General features: G+C 43.1%; 1 long non-coding RNA gene across 1 annotated transcript; it reads left to right on the forward strand.

The window, feature by feature from the left end:
• Positions 1-338: 338 nt before the first annotated feature.
• Positions 339-2,324, forward strand: LOC137851872 (uncharacterized). Its single transcript, XR_011093559.1, has 2 exons — positions 339-803; positions 1,024-2,324. It is a non-coding gene; the product is annotated as an uncharacterized lncRNA (long non-coding RNA).
• The last annotated feature ends 6,371 nt before the right edge of the window (positions 2,325-8,695 follow it).

Here is an 8,695-nt window from a genome sequence, read left to right on the forward strand (position 1 = left end):
TTTTAACCTATTTCTCAATTTCCCAAAGTATATAATGGAGAATAGTAACACTAGATTTGCTTCTTTTCTGTCTCTCTATCCTGCAGGGTAATGACCTTATCACTTACTGGCCCTACCAACACACCTGCTTGCTTCACAAGTATAAGATACCTTTCCTTTCAAATTATCTCACCAATTAACACCAGGAAGATAACTCGGAGTAATTTTGTTCTCAGCTGTTCTAATGTTCAAGCCTGCTGCTTCTGTTTCAGGCCTGATGAAGGGCTTATGTGCCTGAGAGCTCAACAGTGTTCTCCAGCTACATCTGTTGGTCTCAGAAACAATATTCCCTCCCCCTGTGAGCCTCACCTCCTTACCAAAATGCTTTGGGATAAACCATTGAGGAATTCTAAATAAGACTAGCTATGATTACATGGCCCTGTGCAGCTGACCTGTAATCAATAACTATTGAAAAATTTTGCAGACAGAGTATTTAAGTATCTTAGATCACAAAGAATGAGAGGAGGCCAAGGCCACGTTCAATAATTGCCCCTTCTTGATCCTTCTTGTTCTGATCTCTATAACCTGTCTGTGCCATGGGTATTGCAGAATTATCAGTACATATATGTCCCCACTGGCCCCTTTTTTCACCTTTCTTATTTGTTCTCCCAATCTTCAGTGGGTTAGGATGAGGCAAATGTGGTCCCCCACCCCTTTATATACATCATTCAGTGGCCAGGAGACCAAGCAGAGCTGTGCTACTACAACTCAAGCCAGTCCATCCATTTGGCATAATTGGGAAATCCTGAGATGCTACATATCCAGTAGGTTTTGCTCAGCTGTGGAGCAGGTATCAATCAGGATGATACTTGTGTTTTCTACCTGACAATTCTTAGAGCAATGAACAAAAGAAAGCAAAAGCCAAAGCAAAAATAAGGAAGAATAATCCACCTGACTGATTTACAAGATTTCCTATTTTAAGATCTTGCTGTTGTCACACCTTTGTGCTTTCTTAACACCTTTATTGAGTGTCTTCATTTTCAGGGGCTTTGGCAGGAGCAGCTCAGCTGGAAGACTTATAGAGGAACACTTTCAAGCAAGCGAATTGCCTGGATTTACCCCAGAGACTCTCTGAGACAAGTTATGCTCACCCAACCTACAAAAAGAAGCATGCTGGCAAAGCAAGAGGGGTGATTCTCCAATCAGCCCTGGGATTCACTCCATGCAACTGAGACATGCACTCTAGGCAGTGCAAGCTGATATCTGACAGCATTACACTCCCTCAACGATTTTTGAGCCTCCTGCCCAACCCCTAAAAATGTGTCACACACATTGCACCAGACTCACAGTAACTACAATGCAAAGGGAGAGGGCAGATGTTGAGTACAGAAGGAAAGGGAGCAGGTGGACATTTGGTGCAAAGCTGTTGACTGCTTTCTGCTGTTGTCACTAGGCCAAAGGCCAGTTCTAGCATAGGTTGAAAATGTTCACATATTTGCTAGGAAACTCTGACCTCTGCCAGTGAGCTCCCTGAGCCCTTGCTCGGTATCTGATGGGGAGCTGGTTGTGCTCCTGCCCAGTTCCTGCCACTTTTTTTTTCCTTGGACCTCCTGCATGGTGAGATCCAAGCTGCTGACTTCAGGATTCAGGATGGGAAAAGATTAAAGGCAGTGCAAGCTGAAATGCACTTTTCAAACATTTGTCTGCCCTGTTGAAGGGCAAAAGGGTTCCCGTGTCATGGGAGCAACCACTCTTAGTCTGCCACAATGCATGTGATGAGCACATCAGACCCCAAGGAAGCTTCGAGAAAAATAAAATCTGTTGTGAGAGTGCAATCAGCCGCTGCAAAGCACCTCTCCTGCAAGAGTCAGGTCTATCAATTCCTCAAGCATCACCCTGTGTGAAAGCAGTGCTGGAGAAAACTCTCTGAGGGGCTATGGAGACAGGACTTCCCTGCAGGACTGCCCCTTGCTGACGGATGCTGCTGTGGGCTGTCCTTCCCCTGCACAGGGAATGGTCTTGGCACTGCACACATGGGGTGGGCAGCACTCTGCTGGACTTCCTCACCCTTCCCAGCCACCCTTATCCACATGCTCAGCATCCCTTTTCTCTGTACTCTGATGAACCAGGACCAAAAACAAGCTGATTTTCCTCACCCACCAGCTCTTCTACATGTACCAGGGATGAGAATCAGCTTTCTAAAGACCCACACATTTGTTTAAAAAGCAGTGGCTGTTGTAGGGGATGTGTGTGCTGTCTTTACTGTCTTTTCATTCACTAAACCCTAAAAATAAGGAGACAATGGAAAGTAAACTCTCACTGAGATTAAATCTCTCCCTATATAATTATCAATCCCAGTCTCTCTGGGTCTTGGATGGATGAAGTAGGTGCTATCCAGCTGGACTTTCCCAATATCACAGCTCCATTTCTCCTTGCTATCCTTCTGACACAGCTCAAGGTAGAGTGATTCAGAAGAAAAATCCCCCCACTCTTCCTTCAGCCTTAATAGTACCACCGCCCTTATTGCTCTCCATACCTGTTTTCCACGTACAGACAGAAATGCAGACAGCCCTGCTCATTCCCTCCACTGTGAAAGCATTCTGGCAAGGAGCACAGTCATCACTCCACCTTTAATTAACACCTGCTGCCTGAAAAATACAGTGCTGGTGACTGTCTTTGAAGAGCCCCCAGTTTTGTCACAAGATTTATAGCTCATGTCTATGATTTAGGTAGGACACTTGCTCCCAGCTGCTGCCTTAAAAGCCACATGAAGGCTGAAAAAAAAAAAAAAAAAAACAACAACACTACTTTCAACACAAATCACCTGGTACATGTTCTGGGCCAAAGTCTCTACAGAGAGCCTGGACACTGCCTCTGCTCTTACAGCAGCAGGCAGTGCATTAGGTAAAATCCCCAAAGGATCCTGGTGAAGCAAATAATGCCCTGACCCTGGGCTTTCATTCTTTCAGTTTCAACCAAGGAGAACCCTTTCCTGAAGTCACATGTGTTAATAGAAACAGGAATCAGATATGTCCTGCCCCAGAACCTGCCTGCCAGGCAAAGCAGCAATAAGAGCATTGACAAAAACACTGAATAAATAAAAAAAATAAACTGAAGAAAAAGCAAAAGTTGTTAATCAAGGAGGGCAAAAGCCACTTTCTCAGGTGAGAAGCAGGAGTAAAGAAACATGGTTTGACTCAGGGGAAGGTTGTGTAACACAGTTCTTCTTGGTTGAGGTGGTTAGAAGCTACACAATCACATTTTATAGGGGGAAGGAACACCTTGAGGAGGAATGCTTGCAGCTAAATTGCAACTTTGTCATCAACAAAAGTTGGATATCAGCTGTATCAGGCAGTAAAGGAGATAGAAATTTGTCTTTGGACAATCCATTACTCAAAAAGATCATTAGGTTCCCCAGGAAGATGCTCAAGGCCTGTCCCAAGCTCATTGTGAAACCTTCCTGGATCCTGTGCGAAATTTGTGTGGATTTTTGTGTCTGACAGGGCTTAGGTGGAAATAGCTGATTTCTTTCTTCATTGCACTACGCTTCAATTGCCTTTGAACAGCTTTAAGTAGTCTCATGTTTAGGTTTAAACTGATTTTGATGATTGCAGCCTTGGAGTTAAGTACTACTGGTTTATGAACTTCAACAAACTTCAGTTAGGTACTACTAGTTTATGAACTTTGGTGATTCCATATTTTGCCTGCCTTTCCCCATCCCACACAGGAAGCCTCAGGTCAGATTTTAAGACTTTTCTACCAATGGGAGTTTGGTAGATAAGTGTTTCAAATGTTCTGAAACTCAGGGACACGGGGAACATCTGCTAGAAAATGGTGAGCAAAAGGTTTCCCTTAGGTGAAAAGCAGAAATAAAGAAGTCCCCTTTGCAGAGACATTCACAAACATTTATTCTACCATAGAAATGGTACAAACTGTTTTGTGTGTGTTTTGTTACTTTCTTCTAAATATTTTGGCAAATTTGACGTGGATTTGTAGTTTCTGCCAGTGAGCTGGGTTTTGAAAGCCAGGGTGAGTTGGCAGATAGGGGAAATAACAAGGGAAAAAAGCAGCAAAATCAGCACTATAAAACCCCTAGTTGCAATGGGGAAATATTTGACCCATTGGACAAGAAAACTTCTCTCCCATAAAGAAGAAGACCAGCAGCTGGTCCTTGCAGACCAGCAGTGGTGAGATTTGGAGCCTTATAAGACTTGTGGTTAAAATCCTTGTAGGTTGTATGCCAAGACTTCTTTAGAAAGTTCCTCTTCTTTGCTGCATTCCAGACATAGAAAGTACCCATTTCACTGAGACTGACTTCAGAAACCTGCTGGTCAGAAGCAAAAAAGTGCCATCACCTTTGCCAGCAACAGAAATTACATCCCTAGATGTAGCCATGAAGAGCCATGGCTGAAAATACCAAAAAGTTGAAAAAATGGGTGGCTGGTGAGGACCAGGGATAGAAGGGTTTTCTAAGGAGAGCTAAACCCTCAAACATCCCCTACTTTCCATCCCTCCACGAGGCTATCTTATGAGCTCTGTTTCTTGGGTAGGACAGAAAGATCTTGAGGGAAAACGTCTGAGGCAGCATCCAGCTGAAGAATGGGTATTTTTGAATTTATGAATGCTTTCAAACAGCTTTAATCAGGAGTTCATTCAAATAAAGAAGAAGCATCTTTCAAATAAATGGGACCATCCAGGAAAGATAAAGTAACATCTACAGAGGTGCCTACTGGCGCTGAATGTCTTCATTAGCAATTACCCTATCCGAGATACTTCATAAAGGTTATGTTCTCAGCAGATGTGAGCTCAAGGACCTTCAAGTGCCACAAGTTACAAACCCTTCTCAAAAATGTGGAGACCTCAGCAGTCAGAAGAGTTGTCTTTGCGGAGCTGTGAAACAGGGCTAAGGAGAGTGTTCCTATTATAAGTCAGTGGCTGCACTTCACAAATCCAAAGTTGATAATAACATACCTATTAAAAGCTGTCTGGCTCCTAGTATTAGGCAGTTCTTCAATATTTCCCATGCTGAAGTGCCTGCAGAAGGTAAATGCTTCTTTAGCACCCTACCCACTGCAGTTGGACCTGAGGGGAATGTTTTGGATGCCCATTTATATCTCAAACTCTTAAATATGATTTCCTACGTTTCCATGTGCCTCTTGAGAGTGGTTTTCTGCCTGGAAAGGTTATGTCAGTGTGCATCTCTCCATGGCAGGAGTGCAGTGGAAGAGGTCAGCAAACACCATTCCCATCTACTCAGCCCTGGTGAGGCCACAGCTGAAGTGCAGAGTCCAGTTCTGGGCTCCCCAGTACGAGAGAGACCTGGGAATACTGGGGAGAGTCCAGTGAAGATGTCCACAAAGATGATGAAGGGACTGGAGCTTCTTTTTGGTGGGGAGAGGCTGAGATTGCTGAGGCTGCTCATCTATGTCCATAAATAAGTGAGAGGAGAGAGCATAAAGGATGAAGCCAGCCTCTTGCCAGTGGTGCCCAGTGCCAGGACCAGAGGCCATGGGAACAAACTGGAACACAGGAGGCTCCCTCTGAACATCAGGCAGCGTTTCTGTGCTGGATGGGTGCTGGAGCCATGGCACAGGCTGCCCAGAGAGGTGCTGGGGGCTCCAACTTGGAAGTCTTTAAACCCACCTGGGCATCATGCTGGGCACCAGCTCAGGGGGCTCTGCTGGAGCAAGGGTTGGTCCAAGTGACCTCCAAAGGCTTCTGCCAACCTCAACCTGTCTGCAATTCTGTGAAATGCAAGTGAGTAGGATGTAGCGGTAGGGACAGGAAAGCAGCCATTGGTACATGCTCACTAGCCCAAAGCACCATAATGTGTTCATCACCTGAATGCCAAAGGCAATGAGAAACACTTATTTTCCCCCTTTTTAGCAAGAATTTCCCTCAGCTTGCTTCCTGCCTTTTACACTGGGAGAAATCTGCCGGAGATGGAGACTGAGCTGAGATTCTCCTAAATGGAGTTTGAGTGAAGGGTCATGTCAAACAGGTCTGCAGGGGTCTATGCTTATGCACACCATGGTGGTAATAAAGCTGATGTGGGTAAATGGAATAGGGATCAAAGAAATTCATAAAAACTGGATACAACGGATACTGTCAGAACCCAATATATAAGACATTATATAAAGCTAGGAACCAAAATATGTAACCATGCTAAAGGAAGCCTAAGCTGTCATAGTTATAAAAATAAAAATAAAAATAAATAAATAAATAGAACTACAAAGGTAAGCCCCATTCTTAATAGCTTACTTAAAATAAAACTGTGAGTTTTCCTCTTTATTTCCCTTTCTTCTACACAGAAGAGGCAAAGCAAAGGCTTCCCAAGCCTTTATGATAAATTGCACGCAGTTAGAGTAGGCAAGGTATTTACAAGTTGTGGTTAATAGAAATGTTTATCAAAGATAGTGTAATTACCAGACAACTTGCTCAAAAACAGAGTGGTTAAAAAAAGATGGGGGAAAAAAAAAGCAAGAGTAGGTACTAAAACAGAAATTCACATAAACATATGTAAAAGCAAGTAGCTTTCAATCCAACCTGGTGCCTCAGCTCTTTTTACACAGAGCAATAAGCATATTATGATAGAGCAATATGACCAAGGAAAGCAAGAAATTCCTGTGCTAGTGGGAATAAATAACAGCAATAAAAGGCCTGGGGGTGTGGAGGGTGTCACTGTCCTTTGTTTGAGGGCATTTATTGAGTAAGACACTAAGTCACCTAACCAGTCAAGCCAAATGGGACTAAACGTGTATGTTTAAGGTTACGTACATGCTTGTTTGCTTGTTTTGACAGACAAAGTCCCTAAGTAATTGGGAAATCACCTTTGAGACATCATTTCAGAGCAGTGCTAGGGGCTGCTTTATCAGAGATGCCAGCTGCAGCTGAGAGGCAGAGCAAGTGAGGTTCCCCATGAGCAGAAATAGCAGAAAGGGTCAGTAGTGTGCCATGGCCAAGTTCCAGGCCACCAGAACATCTCTTTGAACCCTAAATCTCATAATGATCATCACAGATATGAATATATCTGTCTTGAATTTCCAAGCAGCATTGTTGTCCACTGTTAATAAGCCCTTCCATTTCACAAAATCATGGAATCAGAGTGGCTGGGGTTGGAAGGCACCTCTGGGTCCACCTGGTGCAACCCCTGATCAAACAGAGACACCCAGAGCTGCTTGCACAAGACCATGTCCAGATGTTTTTTTGCAGATCTCCAAGGAGGAGCCCCCAGCACCTCCCTGGGCATCCTGTGCCAGGGCTCCAGCACCAGCACAGCACAGAAATGCTGCCTGGTGTTCAGAGGGACCCTCCTGTGCTCCAGTTTGTGCCCAGTACCTCTGGCCCTGGCAAGGGACACCACTGGCAAAAACTCATCTCCACATTCTTTTTCAACCCCAAGGAAGCTGCATTTTGGCACGGAGGCAAAGCAATCACTGAACACATTGCACCTTGTGAACCCTGGCTGCAAAGCAAAGTTTGGAGTGAGCACTGATGATTATATTCTGGGTATGCTCAATTATTCTGCCAGTGGTGACCTATAAGGCAGATGAAAAATTATTGCCATTCTTTTGTGTTTTTGTTTTTTTTTTTATGGGTTTCTCTTAAAAACTGTGGTCCACCTGTGTGGATTCGTTTCATTTGGAGACTATCTGTGTGTTTTGTCCTTCCCGTTGGATGCATTTTGAAGGATATTTTTTATTTAAAAAAAAAAAAAAGAGAGAGAAAAATAAAAATAAAAAAAAAAAAAAAAAGAGAAAAAAAAAAGAGAGAAAAAAAAAAAAAAAGAAGAAACAAACAAACAAAAATGTACTATTTGGTAGATCTTGAGCACTGACTCAAATGCAACACCTGTCTCCCAGATCATCCACAAAGCAAAGCTGGACAAACAGCCTGGCTGCTGCTACTGTAGTCAGGGTCACCAGAAAAGCAGGAGTCATCCCAAATTCGTGGACTATAATTAATACTTTCATGGCCAAAAAGCCCCAGCTCACTGTAAAAACAACCTCCCTGTGGTGAACACTGGCTATTTCTATGCTACTAAATTGGTCTGAACACTGTCAGCTGTCCTGAACTTAGAAAGGTTTTAGCACAAGTCCAGTAATGGTTTGCTAGTTCAAGAAAAAAAAAAAAAAAAAAGAATTACACAAAACTGAAAATTGATTTTGAAAGATTCTAAGATTCCTACATAAAAGATTAATTGCAAAGCAGTCAAAATAAGGCAAAACAATGCTGTGTGGAGGAATATTACAAATAGCCTTAAGCTGCAAGTAGCACAGTTTTATAAGCAAAACAGAAAGAATAACCTATTCCTGCTAAACCTTTTGTAGGTTTTATGCTGTTAAGAAATACTTTCAGGGGTCAGATATTTGGGGTCAAAGCTGTTGGTGTTGAAGTAGAAGGAGTCTGTGTGTCCCCACACTGGGAACTGGAACATCTTCAGGGCACAGCCCACCCTCTGCAATCTCTGACACAAATCTGCATTATTACAAATTTGATAAATTCATCTGTTTAATTTATAACCTTATTTCCAGGCAAGCTCTGTCTAACCCAGCCTGATTTGGTACTGTGGCTGATTCTGGCTGTTCAGATGGAAATCAGGTTCTTTGTGCACTTCTCACCTATGACTATTTCTTTTGATTTTTCTCCCCTTGATGTCTCTTTCAATTATCTTAGGCTAAAAACCTTAACTTAGATAGCTTTGCAAAACTTTATA

This window comes from Anas acuta, chromosome 2, assembly GCF_963932015.1.
Source record: "Anas acuta chromosome 2, bAnaAcu1.1, whole genome shotgun sequence".
NCBI classification, from domain to species: Eukaryota; Metazoa; Chordata; class Aves; order Anseriformes; family Anatidae; genus Anas; species Anas acuta.